At 36.9% G+C, this 18,469-nt stretch overlaps 1 long non-coding RNA gene across 6 annotated transcripts in view; it reads right to left on the minus strand.

Moving 5' to 3' along the window:
• Positions 1-18,469, minus strand: part of LOC121140651 — a 123,197-nt gene that overhangs the window by 34,198 nt on the left and 70,530 nt on the right. For all 6 annotated transcript variants that reach the window (XR_005877570.1, XR_005877567.1, XR_005877571.1 and 3 more), the window contains one exon: positions 8,388-8,611. This is a non-coding gene — a long non-coding RNA (uncharacterized LOC121140651). The remainder of the gene's footprint in view (positions 1-8,387; positions 8,612-18,469) is intronic.

Raw genomic sequence — 18,469 nt, forward strand, 5'->3', positions numbered from 1 at the left:
TTCTAGACCTCAACTTAGTGCTGGTCTCCCAGGAAAAGACCAACAACTGTTTATTCTAGCCAAAACTCTAAAAGAAATACTGACTCTTCCCCCTCACCACATTCTCACCCCATTACTTCCATTTCCTAGGAAAGGACTGCTTAAATCTCATTTCTTGACCATGTCCAGAAGTAATCTTGTAGTGTATTTTGTTCATTCCATACAGGCATGCCTGCCTTCTTTCCCATGATAATAATCTTCCAAACACCTTTGTCCCCTTCAGCAGGCTTTCCAGTATGTTTGCTTAGCACACAGAGTTTTATATTAGATCAACTTACTTTGTACATGAATTTACACCCATCTTTAAGTGGAGTTTAATAATGAAAGTGAGATCATTGGATTGTCTGTACAATTAAATGAGTTGCTACCTACAGAATATGTTCTCATGGCTCTTAGCTACAGAGCAAACATTCTATAAGTGTGATTTCTTATATCAATTATCGTTATATTATTGTTTTTTTCATGAAATACAAATATATCCCTGCTATTCCTCTTGTTGTTAGCTTCTGAGAAAGTATCTCACTTTGTAGTCCAGGCTAGTCTGGAACTCACAGTGTAGCTCATGCTGGCCCTGAATGCCATATCCTTCTGCTTTAGCATCTCCCAAGTTCTAGAATTACAAGTGTGCATTGCCACTCTCATCTTCAAATGCCAAGGTCTGAAGTGGACTTAGAAAGAGAGTTGATTGAGTTTCACAGCAGGTGGTATCACCATAAGGAGACTCACCATGAGGTCAACGTCAAGAAAGCATGGACCACTGATGCCCCCATGATAGTCTGGGAAGCATTACAGGCTTACTAAATGTCTTCTGCACTGTTTTATTTTTCTAAACTGCCATTGCTTTGGTCCTCATATTTTATTGTCTCTCTTCCATCTCCTTTCTAAGTGACCAACTCTTTGCTGAATTTTCAGGCTTATAGCAGCAAGCTGGTATTCCCATATTCCTCACATGAATGCTCAACTGTAACACTTAACAGAAATAGTATCTAAAATGCTGTGTGACTGGAAATGGCTGGTCATCTTGGGGCAGCTGAGAATCAAACAGTCAGCAAGAAAGACACACAGCAGTGCTAGTATCTTATCTGTTGCATCCCACTCTAATTGATATTGCTGGCCATGTCTTAACAACTTCCCTAGAAAAATTCCACTGGTCTTCCTGTCTCATTCATTTCATAAAGTCCTTGTAGTCTGTCAAAGCTCTGACCTCACATACTGGTCCTGTTGGAACAGTATTTTTAAACTTTCCATTAACTGCTATGCATCCTTCACCTCAGCTTGAGCAAACTGCATTGATGGGTCTCTTCGTCTCATCTCACTTCCTTTGCATTGCCAATGATTTGGTTTCTTTTACACATTCTCCAATAGCAGCAGTCAACCCTGGAGGTGGTTATTGTACAAGAGATGACTAATACAAAATCTTCTTAATATATCCATTCTTCATGACTTAAAGTATAAGAAAACATCCTCCAGTTTAGGTAATGGAAAGTAATTCTCACATGACAAAATTTACATATGTGAAGTAATTATAGTTCTCCATCAAAATTCAGTATAATGGGTATGGTGGTATGCCTTTGTGATGGGGGATGTCCTTCTGTGTATATGTTTCTCTTAATTGTTTGTTAAATAAAACACTGGTTGGCCAGTAGTCAGGCAGAAAGTATAGACAGGGCTAAGAGACAAAGAGAATTCTGGGGAGAGAAAGGCATAGAGGAGTCCCTGGAGAGACACTATGCAGCCATTGAAAGAGTAACACGCTGGAGCATTCTCCAGTAATCCAAAACCACATGGAAAGGCACAGTTTAATAGAAATGGATTAATAATTAAGAGAGACCTAGCTAATAAGAAGCTTAAGCCATTAGCCAAACAGTTTATAATTAATATAAGCCTCTGTGTATTTACTTAGTCATAAACAGCTGTGGGGTCAGGTGGGACAGAAACTGTCCACAGTCATTGCCTTGGTCTCTGTGCCCAAAATCATAAAAAGTGTCTCAGAAAGAGAGAGGTAGGGCCGGGTGGTGGTGGCGCACGCCTTTAATCCCAGCACTCGGGAGGCAGAGGCAGGCGGATCTCTGTGAGTTCGAGGCTGGGCTGGACCGACAGCCTCCAAAACAATACAGAGAAACCCTGTCTCGAAAAACCAAAAAAAATAAAAAATAAAAAATAAAAAAGAGAGAGGTAGCACTCTGACCCTCAAGTAACATAATCATTTCTACTCATGTTCTGTGATGAGTCACAGAAATATGGTCCTACTTGCTTGTAAAAAAAATGGATGGGAAATACATATAGAGTGACTAACTATACCCAATGACAAAGTTACCTTGTGAGGAAAAAACACAAAATTTGTTAAACAATTTGCTATATTCCTTCAGAAAAAAGTACATTTCACTATATGTGTCACTGTGTGCCATGGGAAGTACTGTGAAGTACATCGTGTTGCTTCGATCAGCATGTACTGTGAAGTACATCGTGTTGCTTCGATCAGCATGTACTGTGAAGTACATCGTGTTGCTTCGATCAGCATGTACTGTGAAGTACATCGTGTTGCTTCGATCAGCATGTAATCCACTGTTTTTCATGAAAAATGAAATAAATTAATGGCACATGAGCACTTATAGGTCAGATTCTCATTCAGATGATCATTTGGAATATGAACCATAACAAACTGGATTTTGCTTCTGTTCCTTTTTAGTGTATTTCAAAGCCCCTCCCCCTGTTTTTCAACTTAAAATGTTTACAATGTTCCCATCCACCGGCAATGAGAAAGTGCAGACAGTAACATTGGTCAAGTTTGGTATCTATCACATTTGTTATTTGTGTTCAATCTTACTAAACACTTAACTTGGCTAAGCAGATATTGATGTATTGGCACTTTTCAAATAGTTAGGTTCCCCCAGTCCTTCCTACAACAAAATTTCAAAATTGAATCGAACCAAATGGCATTTTCACAGGCATGAGAGTGAAAGAAAACAGATTGCAGACTCAGACAACAGCATGAATCTTAATATCACATGTCATTCTTGGCATGTCCTCCCAGATACTGTGTTTGTGCTTAGCCACAAATACCTCTGTGTCATTCAAACACAGCTTAGAAAGTAGATTTTGTGACTTTGATTTTACTTTATACGTTTTTGAGGTTTTCATACATAAGTGCCGTATATTCGTATCATTTCAGATTCTCTCTACAAGGCACGCCTCCTTTGTCCCTACATTCTCATAAGCATTTTTTGTCTATTATTTGCTTAACCTTAGTCACTTTTGTCAGAATAAGATGGATTGCAAAGTAGTTTTAATCTACATTTCTCTTATTGGTAGAGATGTTTAACTTGTTTTTAGATAATTCCTAATCATTTTTATTCCTTCTTTTGAAAGATCTTGGCTCAAATCTGTAGTTAATGTTTTACTGATTGTTTTCTTGATTCTTTGGGGGGATTTTTTGGTTCTTTGTATAGTCTGGGTATTAATATTCTATGGGATATATAGCTGAAAAAGATTTTCTCCTACTCTAGAAGATTCGGCTTAACTAAATTGTTTCTTTTGCTGCACAGAAACTTTGTAGTTTTAATATGCACCATTTTTGTTGGACTAATTCCTGAACAATTGAGTCTTCTTTGAAAAGTCTTTTCTTATTCCTATATTTTGAAGAGGTACCTCTGATCAAACATTAAAATCTGTCCTTTCCTACACTTCAGCCTTAGGGAACATAGCTGAACAACAGGAAAGAAGGTTTTAAGAGCCAAAGGACCAGAAAGTCTCCTATAGGATTGTGTCTCCTGGTAATGTCAAAAGCTGTGTCCATAAAGTCTCACCAGCATGACTGCCTAAACATGAGTTGAACACAACAGAAATAACAGACATTATAGCCTTCAAGATCTTCAAGTTGAGCCTTCAAGGTCTTAACTCTACACAAAAACTACAGAAAACCAAAGAATTTTTGGAATGTCAGAACTAGTCCTCCATAGAACACAACAGCTGGTTCTTCTATACCCAATAGTAGGTCTGAGAACACACACACACACACACACACACACACACACAAGTAACATTACAGAGACTGAGAAAATTGTATTTCTGTACTTAAGAATATATATGTATATACATATATGTATGTAACAATAAATAATGAAAAAGAAGGTCATGAATTTGTAAGAGATCAAGTTTGGGTGTATGAGAAGGTTTGGAGTGAGGAAAGGGAAGGAAGAACTGATATAATTATAATCTAAAAACATAAAGAAGAAAACTTATAATGCTACATGTCCATATTAAAAATAAGAAAAAGCACAAATAAACAGATTAGTGATATAGCTCAAGAGTTTGGAAAAACATGAACAAGCCAAACCCAAATCCAGTAGACCAAAAACAATATAAACAAGATGGGGGTAAAATAGGAGGAAGAGGGAATCATAGGATAGAAGACAGATCAGGCACCAGAGTGACCTCGAGCGATCTAAAGGGATAACACCAATTGGCAAGCTAAGCAATAGTGAAGAGACTACCTCGAATGTCCACTCCTGATAATGAATTTGATGTCTATAACCATCCGGGAGCCTTCATCCTGTGACTGATGGAAGCAGAGCCAAACACACAATTAATCACTGAACTGAACCCAAGGAACCCAGTGACAGAGAGAGGGGAGTGATGAGCAAATTGGCAAAGAATGGGCTGGCAAAACCAGCAGAGACAGCTGATCTGAACAGGGGAGAACTCTTGGACCCCAGACTGACAGCTGGGAGGCCAGAATGGGACTGATCTGGACCCCCCAAATGTGAGTGTCAGCGAGAAGGCCTGGGCAACCTATGGGGCCCTGAGCTGTGGTTCAGTGTCTATCCCTGGAATACAAACAGTCATCGTGTGCCTATAGCACAAAGAGGGGTGCTCTCTCAGCCTGGACTCTTAGGGGAGTGTCTGGACCCTACCCAGAGTGAAATGACAGACTCTAGATATCCCCTATGTGGAAGGATTTGGCATTAGGGTGGGAGGGTGGGGGGGAAGGGGAGTGCGGGAGGAGGGGAGGCAAAGGGAACTGAGATTGACATGTAAAACAAGCTATTTAAAATTAAAATAAAAAATGATAAAAAAGACTGCAAATTAATGAAAATCAAATAAGTAAAATAATACAAAGAATGTAGAAATTTGTTCTTTAAAAATTAAACAATATTGACAGACTATTAGCAAATTAACTAAAAGAAAGAGAAAAGCCAAATTTTAAAAATTGAAATTAAGGGAAGACTAATACGGCCATGCATTGGTGGCCCAAGTCCTGAATCCCAGCACTCAGGAGGCAGAGACAGGCAGATCTCTGTGAGTTAGAGGCCATCGTGATCTACAAAGCGAATGCCAGGATAGACTCTAAAGCTACACAAAGAAACCCTGTCTCAAAAAAAAAAAAGTAAAAGAGAGAAGACTAATAGCTACAAAGAACCTCAAAAAATTATAAGTGAATAGTTTTAAAATCTAGTCTGCATTAAACTGGGAAAGTTAAGAGAAATAAGAAATTTCTATAAATGTTCAAGGCACCATAGTTAAATCAAAATTAGATCAATTGAAAAAATTAATAATTAAGGAGACTGAAACAATAAGTTTTCCCAACTGAATTAAGCCCAGGTCCAGGTGGTGTCACAGCAGGTTCTACCAGACTTCTTAGAACATTTTCAAATTGCTCCAAAAGCTAGAAATAGAAAGACTACTTCCAAACCTCCTCTTTATAGCCAGTATTGTTTTAATACCAAAGTCGAGTAAAGTCAACACAGAGAGAGATAGATGATAGATGATAATAATGATGAAGAAAATAGATAGATAGATTGATTGGTTGATTGATTGATGATAGGACAGCAATAAACAGAACACTGTAGCACAATACTCCTGATAATTAACATGAATGCAAAAAAATCTCAAAATAATTGCAAATTGAATACAAGTATGCATCAAAAACATAATACACAAAAGCTAAATGAGCTCCTAGCTAAGGAGATAATGGCAACTGTAACTGCCAGGACAGGGAAATCGATTGTCTTTAAGAATGAGTCTCCTGCTAAGTCAATCATGCTCCAGTGGAGAACCACACATGCAAGAATTTATGGAAAGAACAAATTGTACTGTGTATGTATTTTTTTAAAGACACAAATATCTGAGTAGAAAAGGTAAGATCTGAGAAGAGGTAAGAGGGTGATGAATATCATCAAAGCATCTTGTATGAAAGTCTCAAAGAACTCATAAAATATTTTTAAAAGAAAAGGAAATTAAAGTGATAGAAACAAGAAGTCAAATTATTCATATTTGTACATATGGTACTATACATGAGAGAACCCAAAGCTTAAAAAAATCTTATAAAAATAATTAGCAGTTTCAGCAAAGTGACAGGATATATAATTAACTTATAAAAATGACAAGCTCTGAAAATCCCTCATGGAAGGCCTTACCCTCTCCCGAGTAGTGGAAGGGAGATGGAGTGAGATGAGGGCTGGGAGGAATGAGAGACCGGGGAGGAGGGGACGAAAGGGAACTGAGAGTAATATGTGTAAAAAGTTAAATAAAATATAAAAAAGAAAAATCCATATCTTTTCTGTATATGAATAACAAGTATATTGAGAATAAGATTATAGAAGCACTTCCATTCACAACAACCTATAAAGGTAAATAAACAAAAAATAAAAGACATCTAGTAATAAACCTAACCTGAGATATAAGACCTTTATAATGAAAACTTTGTATCACTGAAGAAGGAAGGAATAAAGTTGGGGAATTTACTAAAAGACAGAAACCTCCCATGCTCAAGGATTAGTAGAATTAATATTGTAAAAATGATGATTCTATGAAAATCAATTTACAAACTCAGTGCAATACCAAATCAAGCTCTTCGTGATAGTTTTTAGAAGCATCCTAAATTTTCGGTGGAAGCCTCAAAGATCGTAGATAATCACAGCCATACTAAGCAAAAAGCATAGTGCTAAAAGGATTGTGATACCTGATGTCAGGGTATATTACAAAGATAGATACAAAAACAGCATGGTATTAACACAAAAATTGGGAGGAGGAGAGAGGCGAATATATAAGAAAATGAGAGGAGAGTAAAAAGTATTCCAGCTCAAGTTATCTGATGGAGGGAATGGGAAAGGAGGTTCTTACGGAGGGCCAGGGAGGCAAAACAGAAGAAGTGAGAGGAGGGAAAGAGAAAGCAGAATACGCATGTTCTGATAGGGAATATGGAAAGGGACAGCTTTTAGGGAGGGGATAAAGAAATATACTGTGGATCAAAGGAAGACCCAATATTAAAAGCTTGCAATTATAACTACCTGATATTGACAAAGACACCAAAAGCACAAATGATAGGAAAGACCGAATCTTTAACAAATGATGCTGATTGAACCAGATGTCTTCAGGTAAAAATGAATTCAGACCAATATCTCCCTCCCTGCAGAAAAATCAACTCCAAATAAATTGGAGACCTCTCTGTAAGAGCTGAAATGCTAAAACTGCTAGGTGATTTTCCTTTCAGACAAACATAAAGACAGAAAAAAAAAAGAGTAAGCTTTGCTTCATACTGAACTATGGGTTCTTATTTACAAAATTACCATCATTCATTTACATTATCATTTTGTTATCATTTTCTTGGTGTTCTGTTTGTTGTCTTTATATTTGTTACACTTGATGTTGTAAAGTAATAAATAATTTCTGTCTTTATTATGATAGATTATACAGTCTAAGATAAAAACTCATAATTGACATATGCAAAGGAAAAGTGGGTGCATAGTTCTGGGAAGAAAGGACAAATGCTGAAAATTATTTTATTCCTTGTTCAGTATACCTTGAAATTCTTTATGGTTAAGAGAAGGGCTATTACTTTATAAGTAGGAAAGGCAGTTAAAATGCTCCTATGAAAGATAATACATTAAAAGATTCACAGCTAAGCCGACCCTTTCCTGGGAGTAGGTTCCATCAGTGTAGGATGAACAGAATGAAAGAATTGTAGAACCAATCTCTGGATCAGAGACATGTACCCAACCTGCCTCATCATTTTGCTGGGCACCAACTCTTAGCATTGGCATGGCAAAATTAAAACAGCTATGTCACAAATATTAATGCACACATATGTAGAGTCAAACAAACGGTGCCTAAGAACAAATGGATACTTTGGGTGAGAAGCACATAGTATAAAATGGCAGGGTTGCAACTTCAGTTTGAATTTAAGTCCACCAACCATGTAAACTGGCCAATAAATGAGGTGGGGTTTCAAGTGAGTGGTAGGGAAAATGAAAAGAGTATTGTAAAAGAATACCTTACAACTTCCTTAAGTATAAAAAAGAATAATTCAAGTAAAACTCAAATTCATTCCCTACCTAACAAATACTCACCATGTGCTCGTGTTTTAGGCACCTCAACGAACATTCAGACAGGGACAGAAGATGGTCTTAGAGATCTTCTTCCCTGTCATGTCCTTGGCAGGCATTGCTAATCAAATGAGAAAATATTCCCCACTGGATTTAGATGTAGCCTCTGGTTGCTTCAGATGCATTCCAGACAATCACTGACAATCTGTGCAGCTGACACTGAAATGAAGGTATGTTTCCTTTATTCCCTAGGATAAAAGAAAGAAAAGTAATAAAGTCACAGTTTTATCCCAGAGCAAGTGCATATTTGTATATTAGGAGAATCAGGAGTTGATTAGGGATCTGGGAACATCTGACTGGTGGCTCTAAGTTGAAAGTAAATAATCAAGTGTACTTTAAAAACATAAAAAGAATGAAGGGCAGCAAAATGCTATCAGACTAGAAGCAGTAGTTGTAATAGTGAACTCACAATAACTGCAGGCATCTGCCCTATATTGGCACAAGATAGGCCCAGTAAACTATCACTCATAGGAGGGGAAAGGGCTCAAAGAGCCCAACCTTTCATTTCTGGGCTGTTGCCTATTTATAGAATCTGGGTGAAGTAGTACCCTTTTCTTCAGTTATGTACATGAGGCTCCAGAGCATAGATGCAAACCCACAGTCACAGAGATGTCCCTTCTTAAATCCAGTAAACTGGAAAGACAGACAGACATATTTTTAATGATAAGGTAATTAAGGACAGTAGGTATAGAATAACATAGCATATATCATTTAAATGTGTGAAATTGTCAAGGAACAAAATCAATAATTTTATAACGAACAAATATTTTATGGTTGAATAATATTCATCTGCATGAGCATAAATTTGGAGGGTTTGTATATATTTGGTGTAATGTGTCCTAGTGTGAATTTCTTTGACTTCATCCTAGTTGGGGTTCATTGAGCCTACTGGCTGTATTGTCCATGTATACCAGATGCTAGCAGACATTATTTTTATACATATTGTTAATGTCCCTTGCTCTATATTATCCTTCTAGGACACTTTTAAATTGTAAGTTGAATTGCTTAATTATGCTATTCATTATCTGAAAATTTTGTTCTTTTTTCCCTGCTGTATTCTTCTGACAGAATTATATTATTATCAAGATCACTAATTCTTGCTTCTGCCTTCTCTAGGCTGGTGCTAGCCTCCAGCGAGCTGTTCGTTTCAATTATTGTACTTCTAAACTCCAGAATTTTTTCATTCCTCTCCCTAATTTGTATCTCTTTAATACTCTTATTTTGTTCATGAATCATGTTCCTGGTCTTATTTTGTCTATGGTTTTCTTTAGCTTGTGAACATAATACAGACAGGTATTTTTCAAAGTCTTAACTAGTAAATCTTATATCAGGACTTCTTAAGGGATAGTTTCCTTCAATACCCTTTCTTCTTTTGAACAGATCACCCTTTCTTCTTTCTTCAGATGCTTTGTGACTTCTCCTATTGAGCTTTTAAATGCTGCAATGTAGTCACTCTAGAAATCAGATTTTTCGTTTTCCTCACTCTCTCCTTCTGTCTTTTCTTCTTTCTTTCATTTAGTCCTTCTTCACCAGAAGTCTGCATTTCTAGCTAGCTTTTAGTCAGTGTTGAAGGCCATGCTGTGTATTGCAGTAACCTCCCCAGCTGCCTTTATAAAGCTTTCCTCTGCCTTGTTCCCTGAAGTCTCTGTTCATCTTTGATTCAGCTTGTGTTTTGGCTGAATAGCTTGAAAAACAAGAGAAATAGAAGTTAAATAGCAAACTTCCTTTCAATTTTTACACATCGGCTCTGTGCCACAGTGTTGCTTCAATACCTACTCACCCTTGTCCTGAGCTTGAGATTTAGCCTAGGGTTAAAGCTTTTGGTTTTCTCTGCTCTTTTGTCAAAGTATGTCTTGCACGTATTTAGAGTACATTTTCTAAAGTAATCCCTCTTAGTGTTTGCTTCTAGATATCAGATGGTCTATCTTACATTTAAATCATAATCTTCTGCCTGAAATGTTTACAATTGTTGATGCACTTTACAGAACTCTTGGGTAGGGTTAACAAACTTTACAGCTCAAGTGATGAGTTAGGTGGAAATAGAAACTAGTGCCTCACCCTCAGACAGTGTTTCAGACAGCCACCCAATAGAATAAACATATGCAACAATCTGCCAAATCATAGACCAAAGCTCCTCAGTAATTACTGCTCCCAATTTCAACTCTGCAAACACAACAGGGAAGGGGTGATGCAGTGGTAAGCAAAAACAATGTGGTTGTTTCTAATGACAAGTTTTCCCTTTGCTTGATTCAGCATTACCTTGGTATCTTAGCGTCTTCCTATTGTGTAATGAAATACTCTGACAAAGGAAACTTAAGGGATAAAGGTTTTATTTCAACTTATGGTTCCATAGGGATATATTCTATAATGGCAAGAAAGTCCTGGTGACAGGAACAAAAGGCTGGTTGGTCACACTGTGTCCACTCGGGAAGCAGAGAAAGAACAGGGAATGTGTCCAGATTATAACTCCTCAAGACTCCTCAGTGACTCACTTTCTCCAGTGAGGCTACTGCTTCTAATAGTCACACGCAAAGTGTTCCACCAGCTGGGGACCAAGTGCTACAAGACCTGAGGCAACGAGCTACACTTCAATTAAAAGCAGTGTTCTGCCACTGATACCTGTTAGCTTATGGTTGCCTCTTAAAGTAAAACGTGTTCATAGTAATGGTAAAAGTCCCCATAATCTTATTCTTTTACACTCCCAATAAAATTCAAAAATCCAAATTCTCTTCTAAGACTCTAGGCAATATTCTAACTATAAACATTATAAAACAAAAAATAAATTCATACATAAATAAATAAGTAAACAATTACACATTTCCAACATAAAATGACAGAGTATACACTCCCATTACCAAATAGAAGAATTTTAGCATAGGAAAGACTATTAGGACCAAAGTAATACTGGACTTGGAATGAAATTGGCTGGGCTATAAACGTCTTAGGTAGTCTACAGAGTGAGTTGCAGGACAGCCAGAACCGTTTCACAGAAAAACATTGTGACAGAAAAACAAAAACAAAACAAACAAATAAAAATTATATCCAGAACTTGGGGAGGGACCATTACTGTGATATTTTGACATGATAGATAGACAGACAGACAGACAGACAGACATACAGACAGACAAATAAAATGGCCATTCTGAAAACTCTAATGAAGCTGAATTGATAAAATGTTCTGCTTGAGGGCTGGAGAGATGGCTCAGAGGTTAAGAACACTGGCTGTTCTTCCAAAGGTCCTGAGTTCAATTCCCAGCAACCACATGGTGGCTCACAAACATCTGTAATGACATCTGGCACCCTCTTCTGGCCTGCAGACATACATACAGACAGAAAAGTATATACATAATAAATAAATCTTTAAAAAAATGTTCTGCTTGATAGAAGAAATATGAAGACAGGCAAATACTCGGTTCGATGTTGACAAAACAGCACTACTGAAGAGATACCTCCTGAATTATGACAGTTTGAAAGATATCCCATGGGCAAAATGCCATGAATTGGAGGCTCCATCTTGGGAAGAACAAACTGCATTTGAAAAAATGAACCCTAAAATGAAGGGGTTCCCTCATTCTCGGCGGCAATTGCCTAGAGCAGTGCTTCCTTGGGGTCACCACACAGAAATTGGTTATCTATAGTCTGAGGTGCAAAGTTATATCCTAAGATAGCAGCAGATCTTGGCTCCATTATTCATATGGTACTGATTTTGACCGTACAGAAAGTGCAAGATTGATGGAATTATAATCCTACTCCACAAATTCAGAGAGCAATAAGGTCTATATGTATAGTAGGCTTGGAGTCTCCTCAAGCAGGCTTCTAGAGTTCATTGTATGAACCCATGGTGATATTTAAGTTGCACTGAATTGCAGATGACAGGACCATAGAACATCTGCCAAGGGAAGCCTTAAGTATGTAGTGGACTAAGTCTAAAAGAGAGGCCATGTAGGCTGTAGGCTGCAGACCTGGAGGGATAGACTATCTAAGACATTTGTAACCCAGACAATTGCATTCCAAGCCCAGTATTGCTTTGGTCCTAATATTTTCTCCTATGCTAAAATTCTCCTGTTTTATAAGGTGAGTGAATACTCTATGTCATTTTATGTTGGAAATGTGCAAGTGAGTGTGGGTGCGTTGGAAAATCCAGAGGAACATCAGACTCCCTGAAGCTGGAGTTACCGGTTATTATGAGACATCTAGCATGGATGAACTGAAATCTGCAAGAGCGGTGCATGCTTCTTGCCATTAGGCTGTCACTTCAGTCCTGAAAATCAATATTAACTTTCACAGAGTATAATATTCACACTCTCACTCATGCTCTTTGATCATCTCTTGTTTAAACATGATATATAATACAGTGTAAATATTAACCAAAGAAGGCTTTATGGTTTATTATAAAAAAACGGCAAAGGAAAAAGTCTGAACACCTTCATAAATATGGGATCACCACTGTTAGCCATACAGAACATACAACATGAGGCACCAATGATCAAATAGTGAGCAGTGAAGAGAAACCAAAGATCTATGAAGTGTCAGGAGACTCCAATAAGGTGTGCTAAGTTCACTTCATTCATTTGCGTCAACCTTGTGCTTGCCCTTTGGAAAATGGAAACTTTGCATTTGCAGGACTTTCTAGAATTTTATCAAACATTTTTGTCTACTCTTGTTTGAATCTGTTTGAATCCAAGGATGTAAGTGTCAGGAATATGAAAGTCTGTACAACCTTCCACGTAATCATAACTTTCATAGAGGGAGAAATATTTTCTTAGTAGTGTACCACCCATACCATCATATTCACATTCTCTATAACATCATTCAAACACTATAGATATGAGTAACATTGGGTTACTCAATTCGTATGTTCTGATACTGGATGGTCAATGGATAGCTACTACCTAACTCTAACCTGGTGCTCTGTGAATTATGCACAAATTCTGTCCTCTGAATCAATTGACATTTTTGTATTCTTCAACCATGGCAAGGCTGCCCCATTTGAGAGTCTTGGTACTTCCTGTTTTGGGGTATAAGGTGTTTTTTCAAAGGCCTTCAAATAAATAACTACATCTCTCAAGTGACTCTCTGAAAATCTGAGAGTCTTCATGGTACAGAAACAATGCCACTCAAAAGTCTCAGTCTGACATTCAATTGCTGTGACAATAGAGTTTCAGTGGCTACTCACTGACTATAAAAAGATAAATAGTAAATTATTACTATTACTATAACTATTATTACTATTACTATCCAATCCCCTACGAAAGAAAGGCCTGGTGCTTTAAATGGTTTTTACAAAATACTGCATTTCTTTCCATGAATATATGACCAGTCAGTAAGTGTTTATATCCATCCTGTTGGTTCAATTATAACTATACTATGCTACTTTGACTTGCCTCTGTGTCACTTAAATCATATACAGTTTGAGAATCATCAACCTGTTCCTTATACAACTTAGTGGATCTCTGCTGACCAGTTTGAATCAAAGACATCAAAAAACTCCTCTCAAACTATTAAAGAGGACTATCCCCAAACAGCATGGTATAAGAAAATCCAGAATGTGGTGAGATTTTGAACCTGACCCACTTTAGTCTGAATTTTTTCAATGCAGTAGGTCATATCACAACTAAGCACTAATATATTGCTTAATTTGCCAAATGTTCTTTTTCCAGTTCATTGAAGATTATCTGATATTCTTTTTTAAGGGTTATTAAGGTACTAAAATGCAGACATTTATTATCACTGAATTAGTAAGCAGCTGAGCTTAGATGAACATTAAGATCCAGCATAAGCTCTTGATTTTTTACATTTCTGGAATAAGCTATAGAGTCCTCCAGGTAATCTTTGTTACCCTGTTCTAGCTGACCCTCTGTCCACTACTATCTACACAACCAATGTACATCCATGTTTCTCCAGCACAGTGTTTTTTCTGACTCTGTACATGTGCTTTGAGTGGCATTTTCATCTATGTAATTCCTATTGTCTTGGACCAGTTCCTGTGCTATTTCCAGAAAGCTTGCTCTGATCTCCTTTGTATGGGAGACAATTTGAAGCTTTCCTCCCATGTCGTTCTCGTTTTTAACATATATGGTATGATTAAGATAATACCTGGCCCATTGAAGAATTACTACATAATTCAATTCATTTATTTTCTAGTTAATTACTTAATGACTGTGACTTGCTGCATTTTGTTGGATTTTTTACTTGATTTTGTATCTAGCATGATCCTTAAAAGCATGGACAGTAGTATTTACCATTGGATCAGCACCCATCATTTAAGTCACCAGCAAGAAGATGTCTCATAAGTACCTGTCAACTGAGTCTAAATTGTGAAGGTAATCCATGAAATATGGGCCCTTAATCTATAAAATCTTCACAGTAGGGTTTAAGAAAGAATGGAGTTGAATTAAGGCAAATCTAAAAGCCATTTGCAAAGCAAAACATTTGGTTCAGAAAAGGAGTGTAACGGTTTAAATGTGTTTGGGTTGAAATGTTTGCTCTAGTAACAGGCTTTTCTAAAATGTGTTCTTGCTGCTGAGGGTGAAAAAAATGTTTTAAAGGCATTAGGACACTGAATGATAAAAACATCTCTAGCCCTCAGTCTAGAAAAGTGATAGTCAGTAGAAACACTTGCAGGCAAGGATTCTGCTTCACACAGTCTCAGAAATATTTCCCTGAGTGAAATGTTCTTAGAAACACTTTAAACTGAAAGAATTATGTTTGCCAGCTTTTTTACTTTTTTTTCATTAACACAGAGGCCAGCACATTGTCAAAAAGTAAAAGCAGTATTGATTCCACCTAAAAACAAAACAAAAATTGAAATTAACTTAATATAAAGATCAAAATAGCAAATGAAAATAGGCTTTCCATATCTATTCCTAAAACTAACTCATTAGTCATAAAATATGATTCCCTCAAGTTCCATTTGCTAAAGAAATAGAGAGTGACACATGTAAGACAGGTTAAAGCAACTATAGGCTAATATAGAAGTCTATATAAATTCAAGTCCTTGAAAATGCACAAAAAACATACAGTACCATGTACTGATTCACAAACCACTATACATTGTTATCCTATAGAAAGAAGAAGATCCAGACCTTCAACATATGCTCTACTCACATTTATACAAAAAATATGCATTACTTCTATTCTTTTTATAACGTATAAAACTGGAAATCATTTTTAAATATTTTAAATACAAAATTTTAATGGATTAAATGTGAAATGAGAGATTATATGATGTTATTTTAAAAAATAATTTTCTGTCCTAAAATTAAACAATTTAATTAATACTTCACATTACCCAAAGAAATTTAAAGAGCAATTAATTACATAGATTGTAAATCCAACCAAATACTATTTATTTTTATCTTTTAGAAATATCTATTTTTCTACAAATTAAATAAAAATAATTAGTTATTAATTGTGCTGTTTTAAAAACAGAGCATGTTGACACATTTGTAATCCAAGTACTGAGAGAAGAAGACGGGAAGACACTGGGAACTGGCAAGCTCCATGTCCTAGTAGGAAACCCTGTCCTCACCAAACCGCCTCAGTAGATGGTTCCTGAGGGACAAAGCCTGAGGTTAATGTCTGGTCACACACATTTGCATGCAAAGGCATGAGCACTTGCACACATGGGAAAGCACACACATGTACACTCATTTGAATAACTTAGGGATCATCCTATTAGGTGTTGCTAAGTGGCATTACAGAAAATCAATATTATAGCAACAAATTTGAACAGATTCTGATAGTGAAATAGTAAACGGAAAAGGCAATGTTAGTATATTGTATTGTGTTACATATTGGGCATAACAAATTGCCACAAAATTTAGGGGCTTAACAATAACAACTGGCTTTTCTTATTTACTTATTTATTTACTTACTTATTTTAATTTAATGCAATTTATTTTTATTTATTGTGTTTTGTTCAAGACAGGGTCTCTCTGTGTAGCTCTGGCTCCTGGAACTCATTTTGTAGACCAGACATACCTCAACCCACAGAGAATCACCTGACTCTGCATCCTGAATGCTGGAATTAAAGTTGTGATCCACAACACCCAGCTAAAATTCCCAAAGAATCACAAAGAAAAAGTAAGAAAAGAAAATGAAAAAAGAGAAAGAAAAAAACCAAAATAACAAAATGATAACAGCTACCGTCTTAGATTTTTGGGGGTACAGAATCCAGGCACAGTCTACCTTAATGCCTTACTCTGAGTGTCACAAGGTTGCTGTCATAGTGTTAGCCAAGGACCCAGACTACTCCCAGTTCACTTCCTATTGCTCTTGCATCAAGATGTAGAATTCTCCAACACCATGTCTGCCTGTACTGCCATCACACTCCCAGCATCCACGCCCCACCATGATGTTAATAGACTGAGTGGGGTGGGGGGTGTTGGGAGGAATGGGGGCCCAGGGGAGGGGAGGGAGAGGGAAAAGAAAAATTAAGAAGGTGGTGAATGAAAGGGAGTGACATAGTAGGGTTGTAGTAATTTGGAAAATTTGGAACATCAGAGACAGTGGAGAAATCATATCAGAGTGTTTTTGAAATGTCAGGGCCATTACACACAAGAATTCATAGCAGATGTGACTGTAAACACAATATCTGTATAAGATCAAGCCAACCAAAATCTCAGCATAGATGGGAAGATGGCCTCATACATCCCCATCCCTAGCTGAAGAGCTGTTGACAATTAATAGTTGCTGTGAGAGGGAGATGTGTCAGTTTCTTCAGGGATATGGCCACTGATAGCCTGTCCATGCTCCTGTAGAGGGTCCTAAGCTCATACACATCGTAGTAGCATTGTGTGGGCTCACTGTATGTAAAAAAGAATGTGTGAAGTTGAAAAAGAAAAAATGGTGATGAAAATGAAAGAAGTTGGAGTGGAGGGACTAGGGGTAGATTTGATCAAAAATATTACAAACCATAAATTAAAAAACAAGAGAACAGAGACCATACCTCTAGACAACAGTAGTCACAGTTATTGATAAGTAGCATGGATATACAGGATAATATGTCACTATTGATGCCTCTTGTACCTTTTTAGAATATTATATACTAACTACATAGTAATAATGAATGAGACAATTACATAACAAATAGCATGCCAGCTTCCAAGTAAAGTAGTTTCATAGGGAAATGGGCTGGAGAAACATGTCTGAGGATCACCTGCTTGGTGAGCATGATAGAAGAGTCTGCCTAGCTGCTGCTGTTTGCTTATGCCATCTCTTTTGCTGTTCCATTGCTGGGTGGTTTTTTAAAAATATGTTTTGGTGTTGAAATGGCACAGAACATTTTACCAAATTTGTTCACTTTTTCCAAAATGCTAAAGTGTCATGGTTCCTTGAAGCAGAAGCCTGATTGAACACTTTTTAAAATGGAGAATCCAATGGGACTGTAGGTTGGAGCATTCTGAAAACATGGACAGATGATAGCCAAGCAGCATAGACACTGTTGAATCTCTAGTGCTGATTTTAGAGACTAAGATTTCCTACAAAAAGCATTAAAATCCCCATAACATTTGGAAGCCTCCTGTGACATCTTATTTTCTTTAAAGAAAAGAGACAAAGAAGAAAGATACATTAGTCAAAAAATACAATAATAATGATGATGATGATGATGATGATGATGTTGATGATGTGCCTGAAAAAATACAAATTGTTATTTAACCAGAGGGTAGAAGTCTCCCAGGAAGCTACTTAAATAAAATGTTTACATTCATTTTTTCATATAAAAGGATTCATTTGACAGTGTATTACAAAATAAACCTCAACACTGTTGATGATCCCAGCTGGAGTGAAAGGATAGAATGCAGACCAATTTATTACCAACTGGTTTTAAAAAGTTATAGACCCTGATCCAGGAGAAAGGGAGGAGGGAAGAGGTTCTGAGCCTAGCAGGTAGAAAATTCACATTTTCTGATCATCAAAACATGAACAAGCTTTGTGCTCAGCACTCGCAGAAATGCTATTTTTTTTAAACTAAAACCAACTTCAGGGCAAATAAACCCAAGGTCCTGTTCAGAGACGTGATGCTCACTGAGTTCTGCAAATGA

This window comes from Mesocricetus auratus, unplaced genomic scaffold, assembly GCF_017639785.1.
Source record: "Mesocricetus auratus isolate SY011 unplaced genomic scaffold, BCM_Maur_2.0 Super-Scaffold_4256, whole genome shotgun sequence".
Taxonomy (NCBI): Eukaryota; Metazoa; Chordata; class Mammalia; order Rodentia; family Cricetidae; genus Mesocricetus; species Mesocricetus auratus.